This window comes from Pseudopipra pipra, chromosome W (genome assembly GCF_036250125.1).
Source record: "Pseudopipra pipra isolate bDixPip1 chromosome W, bDixPip1.hap1, whole genome shotgun sequence".
NCBI lineage: Eukaryota > Metazoa > Chordata > Aves > Passeriformes > Pipridae > Pseudopipra > Pseudopipra pipra.
In genome coordinates this window covers 35,722,675-35,743,178 of record NC_087580.1, presented here as the reverse complement: position 1 = coordinate 35,743,178, position 20,504 = coordinate 35,722,675, and the positions used below count along the sequence as shown (strand labels likewise).

Here is a 20,504-nt window from a genome sequence, read left to right as displayed (position 1 = left end):
AGGGCGGGGCCGGCAGGGACGGGGCGGGGACGGGCCGAGCGCTGATTGGCTGCGGCGGGGGCTCGAGAGGCGGGGCGTGCGCAGAGCGCCATGTTGTCTGCGGGGCAGCGGTAGCGGCGGAGGTGAGGCTGCGCTCGGAGAGCGCGATTCTGGGGATCCGCTCGGGGCTGCGGGGAGCGCGGCTGTGGGTGGAAAGGCTGGAGGGCTCGGGAGGGTTTAGCCGAGGGGTTCGGGGGTTCCCAAGGGTCAGAGCGCGGGGCTTGGAACCCGCGTGGGGGGGGGCGGGGCTGTCCCAGCGCCCTGGCCGCACTGCGCAGGCGCGCCGGCGTTACCCGCCGGCATGACCCGCGACCCGCCATTACCCCCTCCTGCCACAGCGCCCCCTGCCGGCCCGGCGGACCGACCCCAGGGAAAGGGGATCCCAATGCCCCCCCGAACCCCAGAGACCCCCAACACGCAGCACACAGAGACCCCAAAGGGACTGGGGCCCGGGGGTCCCCTAAAGCCCAGCAGTGGGGTTCAGGGGATCTCCCAGCCCCCAGGGAAGGAGTCGTGGGGGTGCCCCCCAAAGTCCGGGGGGGAGATGTACCGCATCCGTGTAAGGGGCTCCCAGTGCCCCTCAGTACGGCCCAGTAACCCGCTCAGTGACCAGCCAGTGTGTCCCAGTGACCTCCCACTGCCCCCCAGTATGGCCCAGTGATGTTCCAGTGAGCACCCAGTAACCCCCAGTATGGCCCAGTAACCTGCCAGTGTCTCTCCCTGTGTTCTGGTAATCCCCCAGTAACTCCCCAGTCCCTCCCAGTGCCCTCCCAGGATCCCTCAGTAACCCTCTAGTCCCTCCCAGTGCCCTCTGGTTCCCCCCAGTGTGTCCCAGTATCCTCCAGTAATACCCCAGTGCCCCCCAAAGCCCCCCGACTGTCCCCAACGTGTCCCCAGATGCCCTTGGCCTTTCTGTGAGCATGTGGGGGGGCATTTTTGGGGTCAAAGGGTCCAGGGTGGGCTCCTGGGGTGAGATGGAGGGTTGGGGACATCAGGGATGGGGCTTGGGGCCAGTGGAATTGGGGGTGTCAAGAGGGGAATAATGGCAGTGGGGAGGCCCTGGGGACATTGGAGACACCAGGGTTGTCTTGGAGTGTCAAGGGGGGGAATTAGCAACACCAAGAGGGTCTTGAGGACACTGGGGAGGTCTCAGGACTCAGCTGCTCATGGTGCAGCCCCTCCTCTCCCCCCCAGGCCCCATTAACCCCCCAAATATCCCCTACCTCCCATTTTCCCTTTAATCCCCTCCCCACACAGATCCTTTTGACCCCCCAATGCCTCTAAGACCTCTTTTAACTTCCCTAAATGCACCTAAAGCCCCCCTAAACCCCCTAAATCCCCATCCCACCCCTCCATATCCCCCCAAATCTCCCGCAGCCCCCCCATCAAATCCCTTCCAACCCCCCCAAAGAGGGATCACCCAGCACCCTGGGACAGGAGCACAGTGGACTGTATTGGGGGCACTGGGCTGTACTGGGAGCGCACTGGGGGGGGCTCAGATGTCCCAGGACAATGTGGCCCAAGTCCAGGAGAGATCTGGGGAGCAGTGAGGAGGTACTGGTCTGTACTGGTCTGTTCTGGTATGTCCTGGTTTGTACTCTCAATCCCCAAAGCCCCTCCCCAGCTCCCCTGGACCATCCTGGACCTCAAAGCCCCCCAGACCTCCCCAAGCCCCTGACTTGGTCCTGCTGCCCCTTGAGCATCTGCAGCTGCTGCAGAACCAGGCATTTCATCAGCAAATGTGCAGCTGACACCAAGCTGGGGGTGTGTTGATGGGCGGGAAGGCAGGAGGGCTCTGCAGAGGGACCTGGCCCAGCTGGATCCATGGGCTGATTGCAAGGGGATGAGGTTCCAGCAGGCCAAGGGCCGGGTCCTGCCCTTTGGCCACAAGAAGCCCCGTCAGCCCCCCGGGCTGGGGCCAGATTGTCTGGAGAGCAGGCAGGCAGAAAGGGAGCTGGGAGTGTGGATGGACAGGCAGCTGAAGAGGAGGCAGAGTGTGGCCAGGTGGCCAAGAGGGCCAATGGATGGTGTCCTGTGTGAGGAAGAGTGTGTCAGCAGGAGCAGGGAAGTGCTTGTTGGGCTGGAGTGAGCGCTGGTGAGGCCACCCCTGGAGTGCTGTGTCCAGCTCTGGGCCCCTGAGTTGAGGAAGGCCCTGGAGGGGCTGGAGCAGGTGCAGAGAAGAGCAGCGAGGCTGGGGAAGGGAGTGGAGCACAAGTGGTGTGAGGAGAGGCTGAGGGAGCTGGGGGTGTTGAGGCTGGAGAAGAGGAGGCTCAGGGGAGACCTCCTGACTGTCTGCAAGTCCCTGCCAGGAGGTTGGAGCCAGGTGGGGGTGGGGCTGTTGTGCCAGGAAGCAGCAGTAGGACAAGAGGGCTGGGTCTTGAGCTGTGCCAGGGGAGGTTTAGGTTGGATATTGGGAAGCAATTTTTTGCCTGGGAGAGTAGTCAGGCCTTGGAATGGGCTGGGCAGGGAGGGGGTGGAGTCAGCGTCCCTGGAGGTGTTGAAGGTGAGAGTGGATGTGGCATCAGTGCCATGGTCTGGGAAGCACGGCGGGGTTGGATCCAGGGTTGGACTTGATGATCTCGGAGGTCTTTTCCAACGTGGCTGATTCTGTGATTCTGTGATTCCCATTCCTATGGCAGCACATGCTTGAGGCTCTATCCCCAGGGTGATAGAGATGTCTGTCCATATCTATCTGCAAGGTTAGTGTGTAAATGTGTGGTGTTAGAAAAGCAGGCTGAGTTCTGGGCTGGTTGTAGAAGGAGAAAGAAGCCCAGAGGCCAGTGCAAGCAGGCAGCCCTCAGCTTGCACCTGATGTCCCCTCCCTGCAGGTTCCTGTCCTTGAGCCCAGGCCCTGAGGTGAGGCTGAGAAGTGGCGCGGAGGTGAGCCCAGAGCTGTCCCTGAGGTGAGGCTGAGAATAAGTGCAAGGCAGAGGTGCTGCTGAGGAAGGAGAGCCCAGTGGTGGGGAAGACACAAAGCTTTGAATGCCCATCTCTGAGAAGGTGCTGTGTCCATCCCCTGTGTGCCAGGTGAGCTGGGGCTTTGCTGCAGAGCTGCGGGCGCTGATTTGAGCGTCTCCAAGTGCTGAGATGGTGGGCACCCAGGAACACAAACTGTGCCTGGCCACGGAGCCTGCAAGGAGGAGCAGAGACAGCCCTGGCAGTGTGGGGGGCCAGGTTGCCCCTGTGCCTTCCCCTGCAGGCCCTGGCTGTCCCTGCTGGGCCCCTGTCCATAATCCCCTTAGGTCCCTGCACACCTGCTCTCCAGAGCTTGACTCACTGCAGACTTTGCAGGGAAATCTGTGCTGGCAGCTGCATCCTGAGCCTGAGGGCAGTTTGTATGCCTGACTGCTGATCCATCCTGGGGACCCAAGGGATCCTCTGCCATTCCATCCATGCAGCAGGAGTCACCCTGCTGCCCTTGACTCCCTGCAGAGGAACAAGTGCCATGTCTCTGTTTGGGAGAAGCCAGATGCTGCCCCTGGGCCATCAGAAGTGGTGCTGAAGCCTCTTTCAGCCCAGCCCTGGGTGCAGTTTTCTCATCCTCTCACCGAGTGCCCGCTCCCCCAGCTGGCACTGACCAACCAGTGCGTTTGGCACACGTGGTTTGGTGGTTTGGAGAAACAGCCCTGGGCTGGCAGGGGGCCAGAGAACCTCGAGGAACAGCCCTGGAGAGTTTTAAGTGATACTACATTAATACAGCTTTTGATTAATATATTGCAACTCAATCAAGTGCTCATGAAGTGACCTCACTCTCCTCATCCTCCCAATGAAACACCTTTTTTTGGGTTGAATCTTCATATTTTGTGTATTTTTTCACTTAAATTTAACTTTTTGTAGTTTGTGAGGAGGTTCATCTCGCTATTTCTAAGAGGTTTTTTACCTGAATCATGTTGGTTTGGGATTTCTGGGCTGAATCTTGGTGTTTTGGAGCTTTTTATGGACACAGGATGCCTGGTGAGTTCTAGAGATGGACTTGGGCAGGAGGAACCCCCAAACCAACGTACTCAGCCCTTGTTTTCCCCTCATCAGGATTTGTCCTTCCCAAAGCTTGGGCGGATGGAGGAGGAGGCTGCGAGGAAGAGGAAGATGCCTTGGGCCCCCCAGGCAGGTGAGGAGGAAGTCAGTGTCCCTTTGGGCGGGTGTTGTGCTGGCTCTGTCAGCCGAGCATGGCCCCGGCTGCAGGACAACCCCGCTGGCGCCGCCGTCCTGCCGGGGCCGGAGTTGGGGGGATGTCCTTGGCCTTCCCTGTGGGCCGGAGGCAAATCCCCTGCCTGTCCTTCTTGCTTCCTGCCCCAGGCCCCGAGCTGAGGACGGAGAGCCCGGAGGACAAATCCCCCCATGAGACCCTGGTGGGAGAGGCCGTTTTGAAGGGCTCCACGGCACAGGAAGGCAGCGGGGAGGAAAAGGGCCGGAGATCCCCCCACAGGAGGGGCTCCAAAGCCATCCCAGGGTGCTCTGAGGAGGAAAGAGCCAGCCTGTGCCGGGAAGGCGGCCGGAGCTTGAGGGGAAGCTCTGACCTGGTGGTCCCTGAGCAGCCTCCCAGCAGGGAGAAGCCCTTCAGGTGCTTGGAATGTGGGAAGAGCTTCAGGAAGAGCACCAACCTCCTCCGCCATCAGCATATCCACACTGGAGAATGGCCCTACACTTGTAGGGAATGTGGGAAGAGCTTCAGCCGGAGCTCCAGCCTGATCCGACACCAACGCATCCACACTGGGGAACGGCGCTACGCGTGTGGGGAGTGTGGGAAGAGCTTCAGGGACAGCTCCGACCTTATCCGACACCAGCACATCCACAGTGGGGAATGGCCCTACACATGTGGGGAATGTGGGAAGGGCTTCAGGAAGAGCTCCTGCCTTCTCACCCACCAGCTCATCCACACTGGGGAATGTCCCTACACATGTGGGGAATGTGGGATGAGCTTTAACCAGAGCTCTATCTTTCGCAGACACCAGCGCATGCACACTGGGGAACGGCCCTACACATGTGGGGAGTGTGGGAAGAGCTTTAACCAGAGCTCCACCCTCTTCACCCACCGGCTCATCCACACTGGGGAACGGCCCTACACATGTGGGGAATGTGGGAAGAGCTTCAACTGGAGCTCCACCCTCCGCACCCACCAGCGCATCCACACTGGAGAACGGCCCTACAAGTGCTTGGAATGTGGGAAGAGGTTTCAGACCAGCTCACATCTCCTCGTGCACCAGCGGACACACACGGATGAGAGGCCCTTCCGCTGCACCGACTGCGGGAAGGGCTTCAAGCAGAACTCCACCCTCGTCAGGCACCGGCACATCCACACTGGGGAAAGGCCCTGAAAGTGTGGGGAGTGATGCCGTAAGGTCCATCTGGATTTTTATTATTTTTATTAATTTTATAAGCTTTATAAGTAGTTAAGTAGCAAAAGTAGGTTTTAGAAGCAGCAGCCCTTATTCCCTCACCCTTTAGCACCCTTTAGTTTACACATTCCTCAACCCTCTCACCCCATTCCATGCTCCCCATATCAATTCTACCCCTGAATTCAGTAGAAAATGTTTAGTCTTTTTCAAGGCAGGCAGGCCTCTTCTGTTTGAGGACATCTAATCCCAGCCTGAACCACAAAAGTACAGTCAAGAACTGGGTGACCTTGCACTCTTTGTGCTCTGAAGATGATGAAGATGATGAAGAGGTGGTCCCGAAATACACCCCAGACCCAATTCCCAGGGGGTGGATAAAGGGGTGGACCAGGGCAAAAGCAGTGGGATGGACAAGACTTGGATTGGTCAGGCAGTAACATCTCAGGCACAGCCTGCACGCATCTTGTAACATCTATGCCTAGGCACAAATTAAACCCTTTCCTTATCTCACCCTCCATTAACTGCTCTGGAGTTTTCTTTTCTCAGCACCATTAGGCATCAGCTGTTGGCCCGCACGGGGATACTTGGACTTCCTCAGATCGGATATTTCATCGTGCAGGAATTGCTCATCAAGCCAGCATTTTATCTGAGATAATTCCTGCCCCTGTCTGAGAAAGCCAGCTCCACAGAACCCACGAAACCAAGCACGGAGCACAGAGGTGAGATAAGAAAAGGCAAAAGAAGGGGAAAAGGTACCTTCTTTTGTTAGCAGCTGCGAAAGAGTTTTTGTGTTTCCGGGGAGATAGGGAACACGGGAAGACTGGAAAGGCTTAGACTTGGGCCCAGAATAGTCGTGAGAGTCGATTTCCAGTAGGCGAAAGGGGTTTTTTGGTGAGAGCAGATCAGAGTGGATTTGTCAGCCTAGGGCTGGGTTTCCTTTAGGTCGGAGGGGGACGCCCTTCCAGAGTGCTCTGTTGCTGCAAGGAACCAGGTGGGCTCTGTAGTTAAGTGGTTACAGCAACAGCTTTATAATCCTAAGGTAACGAGTTGGAATCCTGGTGTGGTTTGTTTGTGTTTTGTAGTCATGGGTTGTGTGGATTCAAAGTTTAAGATTCCTAAGGGGTCTCCTCTGAGTTTGATTTTGAAGCACTGGAGAACTTTGACCAGTCCTGAGACAATTTTAATAAAGGAAGAACTTTGTAGGCTGTCTGTCGGTGCTTGGCCTCTGTTTGGACAAATGAGAGGGGTGACTTGGCCGGAATTTGGTTCTTTTGAACTAGACACAGTGTTGCAATTAATTTCGCTTTTTAATGTAGAACAGAAAAGGGAAAAAATCCGGTATGCAGAGTTGTTTATGTTTCTATTAACATGCCCTGGATTGAGAGAGGACTCCCCGCTGCTGCGGTGGCGGGGGGGGAACTGGAGCTGCAGGGTGGCAGCCTCTGGACCAGCTGCTGCTGGACAGGCAGGGGATGGGCAGACGGGGGCCGCTGGAGGACTCCCTGGTGCGGCCGCACCAGGGGGAGTTGGACAAATCGGGGCCTCTGGAGGAGTTGGCTCGGGGGCGGCGGGAGCAAGTCCTGCTGGTGTAGATGGTAGAGCAGAGGCTGTCGGTTTGGCCGGAGGAGGCACAGCAGCACAGATAAGGTCTGTAAGATCGGCTTTTGTTAGAACGGCTTTCGGCGCGGCAGAGCCGGGCGGGGGTAACACAGACGCTGTGGAGCCAACTCAGAGGTAGTGTCTAGTTTGATCGCAACGGGGATAACAGCAGGAGCAGCTCCTGGCCCCACAGGGGCAATGGAAGCGGGACCCTCCCCGCCTGTTCCAATGAGTGTGGGGAGAGCAGCCCGTTCCCTTGCAGCTGACGGCGGCTTTGCCAGAGCAGACGGGGTTGTCATGGTAACAACAGAGGTGAGCCCAGGCACAGCAGAGCGACTGAGAACTAAAGTTGTTCTACTAGTGATGTGACAAGAACTGTGAAGTCTAAAAGGTCAGCTTTTACTAGAGTTGCTTTTGGCGTGGTGACACCAGGAAAAGTTACTATAGATGCAGCATCTGTTGTAGAGGCAAGGGAGACTTTAGAAATCGCGGCGAGAAATGCGCCGAGACCGGCCAGTGTAGTGATGGTGACAGGCGTAGGGGTTGCTGACTCTGACGGTGGCAGTGAAGTGAAAGTGTCGGCCCCAGAAATGACAAGAGCCCCAGGGGTGTTTGTGGAACCGAGCAGCCGCAGACAGGTGCTGAGGCCGTTGATTCTGTCAGTGGCGATAGCGGCGTGAGAGCTGTAAAAACGGGGCTGCGTGCCCCGATTGCAGGAGAGACCCCAGGGCTGACTGCTGCGAACACAGCACTGTGCTACTGTAGTGGCGAATACAAAGGCGATAAACTGGTCTAAAATGTATGAAGTTAGACAGGATACGAATGAGTCGCCCACATATTTTCTGAATAGGCTGAAGGATGTCATAGGGAAATCCACTGATATTGATATAGAGTCAGACCTGGGGAAAAAACACCTAGTGTATTTGTTTGTAGGACAGTCCACAAATGATATAAAGAAAAAACTGCAAAGAGCAGGTGGTAATGAAAAGGATATTGATGAGTTATTGGATATAGCTTGGACAGTATATTGCAATAGAGAACAGAAGGTGAGTACAGTGGGCAGTGGAGCAATTTTAAGAACAGACGTTGCTGCAGCAACCGAACTCCCAGCTCAGAGCGCAGGGGAGGTTTCTGGAACGGTCATTACCACGGTGACAGAGCCAGCTGGCGCAGGGAAAAGAAAGTTGCTGCCTGTTCCTAGTGCTGTAGAAGTGCGCATAACCAGACAAAAACAAACAAAGTTTGTCCCAACTATACTAGCAAGCGAGAAAGGAGGGGAAGACCTGGGGACAGAGGGAGTGGGGCAGAGACAGGCAGAGCTGGTCCCAGTTGTTGCTTTGGCTGATGAGGAGGCTTTAGTCCTTGCTAGTGTGACCCAAGCAAGGGTGGCAGATGCAAGTGCTGTGAAAGCTCTAAGACCATTAGGCGCGGCGGCACGATGGAGTACTGAGGCCACTGACTTTGCAGAGGTGACAGGACCCAGCCCTACCCCTGCTGTTCTGAGGACTGCCCCAGGCATAACAAACACTACTGTAGATCCAGTCCTAACAAAGGCACCGGGAGCTGGGAGGAAAGCAAGGGCAAAGAGAATGAATAAGCATGTAAAACCTCCCCTGCCTGTACTAACTAACGTAGAGGGAGTAGCCCTTTCCCCTGGAGCTGCTGATCCCACACAAGCAGCTGCCACGGGTGCAACTACAGACAAAAGACCAGCTAAAACTACAGAAGCTGCAGGAAAAGCTAAAGCAATGTCTGTAACTGGAGTCCCAGCCCAGCCTAACACGGGACCCTCTGGCTTCACCATTAGGGGCGGAGATGGAGCTGTCACTCCCCCTCCAACCCTCCCAAGCCTTCACAATCCATACCCTCCCACCAGGCCAAAAGGGGGGGGCAATATCAGTGTGCATTTCCAACAAACATAAAAGCTAAAGCTCGCCAGTGTAATATATGTAATAGGTAATACTTTGAAAGAAAAATTTAGTTATAATACCATAACTGTAATTGAAATTACAGGAATAAGTGAAACCAAGCCACTCTTTGAACTTTTAGGATTTAAATTGAGTAAATATTAGGTAATTCATCGATTCTTCTGTATGTTGAACTCTCCTAATCCTTTGTTGAGTAGGAGTTCATTAGAGAAATTAAAAGTTGAAATCAAATTCTGCAAAGGGGAGAGAAAAGTTATGATTTTTGATACTAATTGTGTCGAAGCAGCTATCTTTTTCATACAGGAGAACCATGAAGAAATCCCTGCAAAAGCTGAGAGTGCTGTCATCCCAATGGTATGGACCAGCATCACACTCAGACCAAAACCAATAATTACCAGGAATGCTACAAACACAGTGTACACCACAAAAATTAGGAATACTATTACCAACATGATGAAGCAAATGGTGAGTGTTCTTTCCACAAAGAGAGAGGACACTAAAAAAGAAATTGTCTAGGTCTGAAGGGAAAGCAACTAATTTGTCCCCAACAAGCAAAACTAGAAGAATAAAAACTGTCTATTGACCTCTATATCCTCTGTACTCTAAGCCTGTTTCAGTCTCACAGCCTGTAAATATTTCTGCCCTCTGTGCCCTGATTGAGCTCGGGGAGCTGTGGCAAAATCAAAAGGGAGGCCATTGTTTTGCTCTTAATGTGAACTAACAATGTGTCAGAAGTTGACTGTTCGCAGATAGTCTGTTCCAGCAGACAGACCTAAAAGCTGTGCCACCAGAACTCAAACTAAGAGTCATGGAAACAACTTTTGTGCAGAAGTACACAAATGTCTTGACAACTACAAGTGAAATACACCAGGACAAAGAGTTTTGAACTGCAATAAAATCAAGAGTGAGTAAACAAGAAGCTAACATAAAAGCCTTCTGACACGATTGAGAACTGTTGTAAGATCAATGTGTAACTTCTAAAGGTGGTACATATGTATGTGTTATAATTATTGTATCTATTGTATTATTTTCTATTCTATTTTACTTTTGAGCTTCTCTTGTTGTTAGCTTAAGTGCAAAAAATTAAAAGCTTACATTGCTTTTGCTTTTGCTACATGAATTGTTTGTAATGTTTGTACTTGCATGTATCTTGTTCCAGCAGCAATTTGTAAACATCTCTGTCTCTTTAGTTATTGCAGCTTGTGGAAGAATTCCTCCTGAAAGAGTAGTTAAATGAAAAGTCTGTATAGATTTTCATGTGATTGTGAAATCATGTTTATGTACTTATGCTTTTAAGATGCTTTCTTATCTAGTGTCATCTAGGAATATATGAATGCTGAATTGCATAAGAAGTCCTGCACTGAGACCAAAGGACAAATAAGAAAGTAGCTTCAGTGCTGAGGCAGCACTGCAACAGCACTGGTTCTGTAGACTCTCCCATGGGACCTTGAGACCTAATTTGCACCATTGCCTGCAATTTTGAAACAAACTGGTAACATAGTTGTTAAGATAATTTGTTTAGATCATTTAAATGCTTTGCTTAGAATCGCTTTTTAGCTTTATTGTTTTGTTAGTACTCACAATATATAAATGCACCTAATTCAATGAATGAGGATGCTTTTATCCATGGAGGCAAGAGGTACCTGTATTACCACTTCATGAGGTAAAGATAATCCACTGCAGTCTGGGACAGGCTGGAACAGGACAGCCTGCCCCGATAAGGCCTAGAATCTGTCCAGAGAGTACAAGCTCTCTGTGGTGAGCTACTGGCACTGCCAGGGTGCTGCTTGCATCCAGACGCAGCCTGCTTCAGGTAAGCTCTTGACTGGCCTATTAAATCTGTGACTGGCAGTTAATCACTTTGTGTGATAAAAGCACAAGCTCCTCTCTCAAATGATCAAAATGCAGGAATTCCAAGATTCAAAGTTCCTGTAAAATTGTCATCAAATAGAGAGTCACACTTTATCGACTCCCTGGTTGCATAAAAAAAGTTTATTTGTGAAATTGTTTAATGTTTTAAGATCTGCTTTGCAGGAACTGCAGAGATTAATCGTATCATCTAAGCCTATGAAACTGGACACTCCTGCTCATCTGTTCCAGCCCAAGGACTGAGTCTGTATTAAACAATGAGACTGAAACTCCTGCAAGCCAAACGGAAAGAACTGTTTTCAAATCCAGCGAACCATCTCCATCATGGTCAGAGTTATTATCAAGAACCCTAAATTTCACCCAAGAAGAAGAAAACCTCTGTTCTTAAGATGAGTAGAGCAACAGAAACTATTACAAAGATTGTTAAAATAATATTTAAGTTTTTTTTCTCTTGTCTGTATTGCTTAGTACTACTAGTAACTATGAATTGAGTTTAAAACCTAAATTTACATTTGGCTTTGACAAAATACATCTAACATTCTTCATGAAAGTGAGTGCTGAATTTGCACTATGAATTTGGCTGAAATTTAGCAACAAGTTTAAATTATATATATATTGGGTAATTCTTAGAAATATTTCATTAAATTTGCTTCCACAGACTTACTTCATAGTTACCAAACTAAACCTGAATAGAACAGCCATTCATGTTAATAGAATATAGTGTTAAATCTACATAATAGCTTGTTATGTGATTAATGTTATAAATATTAGTCATCTTACTGATATCGTGTTAAGTATAAGTAGTAGAGATTGAACAAGATCTTTGAGTCTTGTTCAATTTCGAAAGGGGAGACTGATGCCGTAAGGTCCATCTGTTTTTTTCTTATTTTCCTAATTTTATAAGTTTTATAAGTAGTTAAGTAATAGAAGTAGGTTTTAGAAGCTGCAGCCCTTATCCCTCACCCTTTAGCACAAGTAGTTTACACACTCCCTACCCCATCACCCCATTCTATGTTCCCCATATCAATCCTACCCCTGTATTCCAGTAGAAAATGTTTAGTCTTTTGTCGAGGCAGGCCTATGCTGTTTAGAGAACACTCATATCTTAGCCTGAACCACAGAACACAGTCAAGAACTGGCTGACCATGTACCCTCTGTGCTCTGAAAATGATGAAGATGATGAAGAAGGGGTCCCAAAATACACCCCAGACCCAATTCCCAGGGGGTGGGCCAAGGGGTGGACCAGGGCAAAAGCAACGGAATGGACAAGACTTGGATTGGTCAGGCAGTAACTTCTCAGGCACGGCCTGCACGCATCTTGTAACATCTGTGCCTAGGCACAAATTAAACCCTTTCCTTATCTCACCCTCCATTAACTGCTCTGGAGTTTTCTTTTCTCAGCACCATTAGGCATCATGACAGAGGGGAGGACATGAATTCACAGGGATTATATGATATCACAGGAGAGGTGTGATGTCATATGATTGATGTGACATCATAGAGGAGATGTGATGTCACAGGAGCGATGTGATGTCATATGATGGATGTGATGTCATAGGGGAGATGTAATGTCACAGAAAGGGTGTGATGTGACAGGGGAGGACGTGATGTCACAGGAAGGATGTGATGTCACAGAGGGTGTGATGTCATAAGGGAGATGTGATGTCATGTTATGCTTGTGACGTCATAGGGGAGAGGTGATGTCACAGGAAGGATGTGATGTCACAGGAGAGCTGTGATGTCACAGGGAGGATGTGATGTCACAGGGCAGGTGTGATGTCACAGGGGTGATGTGATGTCATAGCGGAGCACGTGAAATCACAGGGATTATATGATACCACAGGAGAGATGTGATGTCATATGATGGATGTGGCGTCATAGGGGAGCTGTGATGTCACTGGGTTGATGTGATGTCACAGGGCAGGTGTGATGTCACAGGGAGGTGCAATGTCACAGGAAGGATGTGATGTCACAGGAGAGCTGTGATGTCACAGGGGAGGACGTGACGTCACAGGGATGATATGGTATTACAGGAGAGATGTGATGTCATATTATGGATGTGATGTCATAGGAGAGATGTGATGTCATAGGAGAGATGTAATGTCACAGGGGTGATGTGATGACAGGGGAGTATGTGACGTCATAGGGATTATATTGTATCACAGGAGAAATGTGATGTCATAGGATGGATCTGATGTCACAGCGGAGCTTTGATGTCACAGGGGAGGACATGATGTCACAGGGGAGGACGTGATGTCACCGGGATGACATGATAACACAGGAAAGATGTGATGTCATATTATGGATGTGACGCCTTAGGAGAGATGTGATGTCACAAGGGAGGACGTGATGTCACAGGGATGATATGGTATCACAGGAGAGATGTGATGTCATATGATGGATGTGACATCACAGGAGAGATTTGATGTCGTAGGGGAGGTGTGATGTCACAGGAAGGATGTGATGTCGTGGGGAGCATGTGATGTCATAGAGGAGTGACACATTCCCCCCCCAACCTTGCTCCAGCTAAAGCTGTGGAATTTGTCTTTGTTTCCCTTGGGTTCAAGGTCGGGCTGTTTTATTTCCATGGATGTCTAGAGATGAGTTAAGGGTAGCTCAGGCCTTTTGGTCAGTGTACCAGGGTGAGTTTATGCTGATACTTTTGGTCTGTGTTTGGCCCTGCCACCTGTGAAAGTTTTGCTCTTTCCCTGACAAGTTATGGGAAAACAAGCACTGATAAGCAGGAAAGTTGTCCTTGAAGAGAGCTTTTTGTATAAACTGTTTTAATTGGTGTTCTGTGATTGGTTACTTTTCCATCAAGGGCATTTGGAGGAGAAAGTGATGATGAAGTGAGGAAGGCTCAACCCCAGACTCAATTAAGATAGACCCCCAAAACACTCTGCGCGTGCGTGTGTGGATTTCCGAAGTTCTCACGCGTGCACAGAAGAGATGCACTGACATAACCAGGGGGTGGGACTGAGGGCCTCTGGTGGGGCGGTGCTGGCCACACCTGGGAGGTTGTGGTCTCTCAGTTAATTGTTTAAAAAGCAGATAGTGCTTCCTTGGCGAGAGCTAGTTTACTTCAAGGACAACGTATCCTTTTGGCGCTTACCAGCTTGTTAACTTACTGACTCTCCGAGGATGCCGCTTCTGCTCTGGGTAATTATAGGTATGCTAGGTTGGTAAGATAACTTTATGGGCAACAGCTGGGTAACTGGGGAGATCGTGCTGGGGGCTTATTCCTTTCCTTGTTCCTCCCTTTTGGGTTTTTTCATTTTCTTGGCCACCTTTTTGTAATAAATATTGTTTTTTTCTGTTGAACTAGCAACGGTGTCCATTTTTCATGTCTGTATATCTCAGACCTTTTCCCTGATAAAGTAACCCCTCCCCGATACACTCATGTCTACTTGGGACCTCCCCAGCTGCACTTGGCATTAATTCTTTCTTTCTCATGCTCTTTTCTGCTCTGACAAAAGGCTCCACCATCTCTAAATCCTCCCTTCAAGCCCTCTCAGGGCTGTCCTGTACTGCCCTCAGTCTCCACACCACTGAGGCCACAGCTCCTTAGCCCCTCTCTAGTGCTCATGTGCTTGAGACATTTAAAGCCCATCTTGGGAGATCTCTGGGCACTCACTAATGTTTTTACAGATGAAAATATCGTGCTCAAAGCCTAAGTAAATCACAGTTGCCATGACAACCAGCATGCATTCCCATTGCTATGGTCAGTTACCATGACAAATAGAATACATTCCCATTGCCACAGTCAGTTATCATGGCAACCATAATACATTGTCATTGCTATGGTCGGTTACCATGGCAACCATAATTGCTACAGTCATTTACTGTGGCAAACAACATACTTCCCACTGCTGTGGTCAGTTACCATGGCAAACAGCATATATTCTCATTGCCACGGTCAGTTACCACAGCAACTACCATACATTCCCATTGCTAAGGTCAGTTGCCGTGGCAACCATCACACATTCCCATTCCTACAGTCAGTTACCGTGGCAACGATCATACATTCCCACTGGTATGGTTGGTTACCATGGCAACCAGCATACATTTTCATTGCCATGGTCAGTTACCAAGGCAACCATCATACATTACCATTGGTACAGTCAGTTACCATGGTAACCATCATACATTCCCGTTTCTACGGTCAGTTACTACAGCAACCATCATACTTCACACTGATACAATCGGTTACCATGGCAACCGTCACACATTCCCGTTCCTACAGTCAGTTACCATGGCAAATATCATACATTCCCATTGCTACACACAGGTACCATGGCAACCATCACACATTCCTATTGCTATGCTCGGTTACCATGGCAACCATCATACATTCCCATTCCTACAGTCAGTTACCATAGCAAACATCATACATTGCCATTTCTATGGTCAGTTACCCTGGCACCCATCATACAGTCCCATTGCTACTGTCATTTACCATGGCAACCATCATACAGTCGTGTTGCTACGGTCGGTCACTATGGCAACCAGCACACAATCCAATTGCTATGGTCAGTTACCATGGAAACCATCATACATTCCCATTCCTACAGTCAGTTACCAAGGCAATCATTGTAAAGTCCCATTGCTATGGTCAGTTACCAAGGCAATCATCAAACATTCCTGTTGCTACGGTCAGTTACCACAGAAACCACCATACATTCCCACTGTTACGGTCGGTTACTGTGGCAACCATCACACATCCCCATTACTGTGGTCGGTTACCATGGCAACCATCATACGGCCCACTGCTACAATCAGTTACCATGGCAACCATCTTACAGCATTGTTGCTACGATCAGTTAGCATGGCAAACATCTGAAATCCAGTTTCTATGGTCAGTTACCATGGTAACCATCATACATTACCGTTCCTACTGCCAGTTACCATGGCAACATCACGCATTCCCATTGCTACAGCAGGTTACCATGGCAACCATCATACATTAGCATTGCTATGGTTGGTTACCATGGCAACCATCATACAGTCACTTTGCTATGGTCGTTTACCATGGCAACTAAGATACATTTTCATTGCTATGGTCAGTTCCCACGGAAAACACCATACATTCCCATTGCTACAGTCAGTTACCATGGCAACCAACATACTTTCCACTGGTACAGTCCGTTACCATGGCAACCAGCATACATTGTCGTTTCTATGGTCAGTTACCATGGCAACCATCATTCATTCCCATTGCTACAGTCAGTTACCATGGCAAACATCATACTTCCCACTGCTATGGTCAGATACCATGGTAAACAGCATACATTCCCATTGACATAGTTGGTTACCATGGTAACCATCTTACATTCCCATTGCTATGGTCTGTTACCATGGCAACCATCATTCATTCCAGTTGCTAGGGTCAGTTACCATGGCAACCATCATACATTCTTATTGTTATGGTTGGTTACCATGGCAACCAGCATACATTTCCATTGCTACGGTCAGTTACCACAGGAACCATAATACTTCCCGCTGGTACAGTCAGTTACCATGGCAACCATCATATAGTCCTATTGCTATGGTCAGTTACCATGGCACGCATCACATATTTCCCACTGCAAAGGTCAGTTACCATGGAAACCATCATACAATCCCATTGCTATGGTCAGTTACCATGGCAACCATCATAGATTCCTGTTGCTAAGATCGGTTACCATGGCAACCATGATAAACTCCCATTGCTATGGTTGGTTACCATGGCAACAAGCATACATTTTTCTTTCTACTGTCACTTACCATGGCAACCATCATGCATTCTTACTGCTATGGTCGGTTACCATGGCAAGCAGCATACATTCCCATTTCTACAGTCAGTTACCATGGTAACCATCATACTTCCCACTGCTACGGTCGTTTACCATTGTAACCATCATACATTCCGGCTTCTAAGGTCGGTTACTATGATAACCATCATACATTCAAGTTGCTACAGTCAGTTACCATGGCAACCATCATACTTTCCTTTGGTACAGTCTGTTACCATGGCAACCATGACACATTCCTATTGCTACGGTCGGTTACCATGGCAACTGTGACACATTCCCATTGCTATGGTCAGTTACCATGGCAACCATCATTCATTCCAGTTGCTAGGGTCAGTTACCATGGCAACCATCACACATTCCAGTTGCTAGGGTCAGTTACCATGGCAACCATCATAGATTCTCATTGCTATGCTTGGTTACCATGGCAACCAGCATACATTCCCGTTGCTACAGTCAGTTACCACAGGAACCATCATACTTCCCACTGGTACAGTCAGTTACCATGGCAACCATCATACATTCTCATTGATACTATCAGTTACCGTGGGAACTGATACTCTTACTAGTACAGTCAAATACCATGGCAACCATCATACATTGCTGTTCCCATGGTCAGTTACCATGGCAACCATCATACATTCCCATTACTATGGTCGGTTACCATAGCAACCATCATATATTTCTGTTTTTACACTCAGTTACCATGGCAACCATCAGACATTTCCATTGCTATGGGCAGTTACTATGGTAACAGCCTTTGTGTCCCTGCAGGGCTGGGATTCACTCCCTGCCCCAAAGGCCCCCAATGTGTCTGAGAAGCCCTGGGTGGTGCCTGTCCCACAACTGCTGGGAATGGGGACGGGGTCCCTGCACAGGCCCTGTGCTGTCCATGGCAGCTGCTGCACTTGTGCTGCAGAGCCCTGGCACCTCCCCTGGCACTACAGACCCCTCTTTGGCTGTTCAATCCAGGCTCAGCTTCCCTGAATTAGGTTCAGCAGTGAAGAGATGTCCATGAGACAACTGCCATTGTACTCTGAGGACATGTAGAAAATACCCTGATAAAGAACAGGAGAGAGACCTCTCTCCCTGTGTCACCTGACTCCATTTGGTCACATGAACACCTCTATGGGCTGCCCTGGACAGAAGGAACAGTGACAGGTTCCCCTGTTCTACATGTGGGCCCCTTCTGCCCCTGAAGTTGGCCAAAGCAATGTCCCAGCAGCCTCCAAGAAGATCCCACAGCTGCTGCCCTGTCCCTAGGAACTGCTCCATTGGAGCCTGCAGTTCCCAGCAGGAATCTCGGTCACCTCTGGCCCCTCAGAAGGAACCAGGGCTTTGTGTCCCAGCAGGTCACTCCTGGCTTTGGTCTTCATTCATTGCCATGGGAGCTGGGACAAGGAGTCACCTGCAGGGGCCTGTTTTGGGCCCAGTGAAGTGGGGCAGGAGGAATCCCAGCCCATGGGGGTTGTGGAGGGAGCTGAGTGTCCTTCTGGCCCCAGGTCTGCAGAGCCACAAGGAGACACCTCTGTTGACTCAGTTGAGTCCCTTCCCTCAGTGCAGGTGAAGGAGATCCCTCCTGGGCACTGTCTGGGTTTCCCGTCTAATGATGGGACATGAAAAGGGGACTCTTGAACTTAACCCTGTGTGTGTTTGGAGAAATGACAGTGCTGAAAGAAGTATCTGTGCCCAGCTGAGAGAAGGCACATCATTATTTCCTTCAGCTGTGTGCCAGCAGGTTCCCCTGGAGCCCCAGGGACAGCTGGAGGGAGCCCAGAGGGGCAGAGAAAGGGCTGCCTGAGGCTTTTGCTGTGCTGCTGAGCTGGGCCAGGCTCCTGGCACACAGGGAGCTCCTGGCAACCAAGAAGAGCTTCAAAGAGACAGCTCTGCTGGTGAGCAGCTCCTCTGCACAGCCCAGCAGGGCTGAGGGCACTGCCTGCAGCACTCAGGGCACAGGAGAGAAGGCAGAGAGATGAGAGGCAGCCTGGGCTGAGAGGTGACTGAGCTCTCACTTCACGAGAAACCTTCCCAGGATTTGAAGGAAGAATTCTCTGGCTGTAGGAAAGTTCAGCTTGCCTTCCTGGAGGCATCTCCTAAAGCTGGCACATCCCACAGCTTCCAGGATCTTTCAGCAGGACTCTCCCAGTTGCTGCAGTGCAGAGGAAGTGGCCATATGGCAGAGCAGGGCAGGAGCTGCAGGCAGCAAGGGCAGAGAGGAGAAGGGAGCAGGAGGTTCCAGGGATCCTGGGGTGGGAGGACAGGGCAGAGCTGCTCAGGGCAGGAACCTTGCCAGCCCTTTGCCAGGGTCAGGCTGTGGCTGCAGAGCAGTGCAGGTGAGTTCCTGCAAGTGCCTCTCCCAGCTGCCAAATGGCAGCAGTGGCAGGAGCTGTCAGGATGGCTCTGCTGGATTTGCTGGGGTGCAGCAGGAGAAGCTGCTGCAGAGCAGGACTTGCTGCTGCCCCATCGGAGGCCCAGGGCCAGAAGGTTCCCTGTGCCAGGGCTGGCTGTGGGGTGGGAAGGTGGGGGTGCAGTCAGGGGTGCCCAGGGCTGTGGTGCAGAGCAGGGTCCTGCCCCCAGGGCTCTGTGTGCTGGGGCAGGGACTCTGCTGCCTGCCAGGGTCAGCTCTCAGCCCGGCCAAGGAGCTGCCACAGCCCTGCAGGGAGAAGGGGTGGGTGGAAGGAGTGACCCCTCAGGGTAGGGCAGGGCTGGGCAGGGCCCTTCAGCTGCAGGCTCAGGGCTCCTCACAGCTTCAGCTCCACCTCCTCCATTTCCAGGGGCCCATCTCAGGAAGCACATCCCCCCAGAACACCTCCCCCTTCCCAGCCACCGCAGGCTGTCTGGGATCTGCTCTGCAGCCCCTGCCCAGGCAGAGCTGCCCCTGGGCACTGGGCTGGGGATGGCTCTGGCAGCACTGGCAGGGAGCTGAGCTGGGCACAGGCAGGGGCTGCTGGCAGGAACAGCTCCTCACCCACAGACAGGCAGGCAGGGAGAGGCAGCTGCTGCCACAAGGGCTGGGCAGGGGGATGTGGGCCCCTCCCTGCTGTCCCTGTGGCACAGACCCCTTCCCTGAGCAGCTCCTGCCTGGGCTCCTTTCCCAGCCGAAGCAGAGCCTGTGCCCTCAGGCCCACGGGGGCTGGGCTGTGCATTGCCCTGCAGCAGCCAGAGCCCAGGCAAGGACAGGGCCCTGATTTCCAGCTGTCTCTCTGTGTCCCTCCTCCCTTGGCAGCAGCACTGTGGCATTTCCCTGCCATCCCCTGCTGCCTGGGCTCTCCTTGTTCTCACCAGTGGGTTTTCTGAGCCAGCGTGGGGTTTGGGGGGGAGCAGATTCCTGTCCAGACACAACCCCTTTGGGTGCTGCTGTGGGGATGTGTCTGTGGGAGCCAAGTGCCCAAGTGCCCTCCAGGCACCTTCAGGGCATTCAGCTGTTTGCCTGGGTGTCCTGCAGGGCTGCAGGTGCCCTCCAGAAGGGCACAGCTCTGCCATAGGATCTCTGTGCTGCACAGGATCCCCATGGAGAAAACTCCTCAGTGTCAAATCCATGGAAATGCTCTGGGCAGCTGCAATGAGTGTTTTGTGTCTGAGTCTGGGAGGGGAGAGATGAAAAGGAGAGCAGTTTGTCAGTCTGTTCTTTGGACATGGATTCCTGGGTATCTGTGCAGTTTCTTTGGAGGGGAACAGTTGAGTGTGATGCTCCTCCAGCTCCAAGCTGCCAGCACAGGGCAGCTGAGCCCAGGACTGATGGGCAGAGCAGCTCTTCTCTGAACTGAGGGACCGACCCTGTGCCCCTCAGAACCCTCAAGACTTGACCTGCAGTGCAATAGAAATGTCAGGGATTTTAAACCTCCACAACCACTCCTAACTGTGGCAGGTGCAACTGGGTGAACAAATACAAAGAATTCCCTCAGCTCAGTCCTTCATTTGGGCAAATTGCAAAGAGCAAAGCTGAG

At 51.2% G+C, this 20,504-nt stretch overlaps 1 pseudogene; it reads left to right on the top strand.

Annotated features, from left to right (window-relative positions):
- LOC135405245 (zinc finger protein 721-like) overlaps window positions 1-20,504 on the top strand; it is a 250,874-nt pseudogene that overhangs the window by 146,664 nt on the left and 83,706 nt on the right.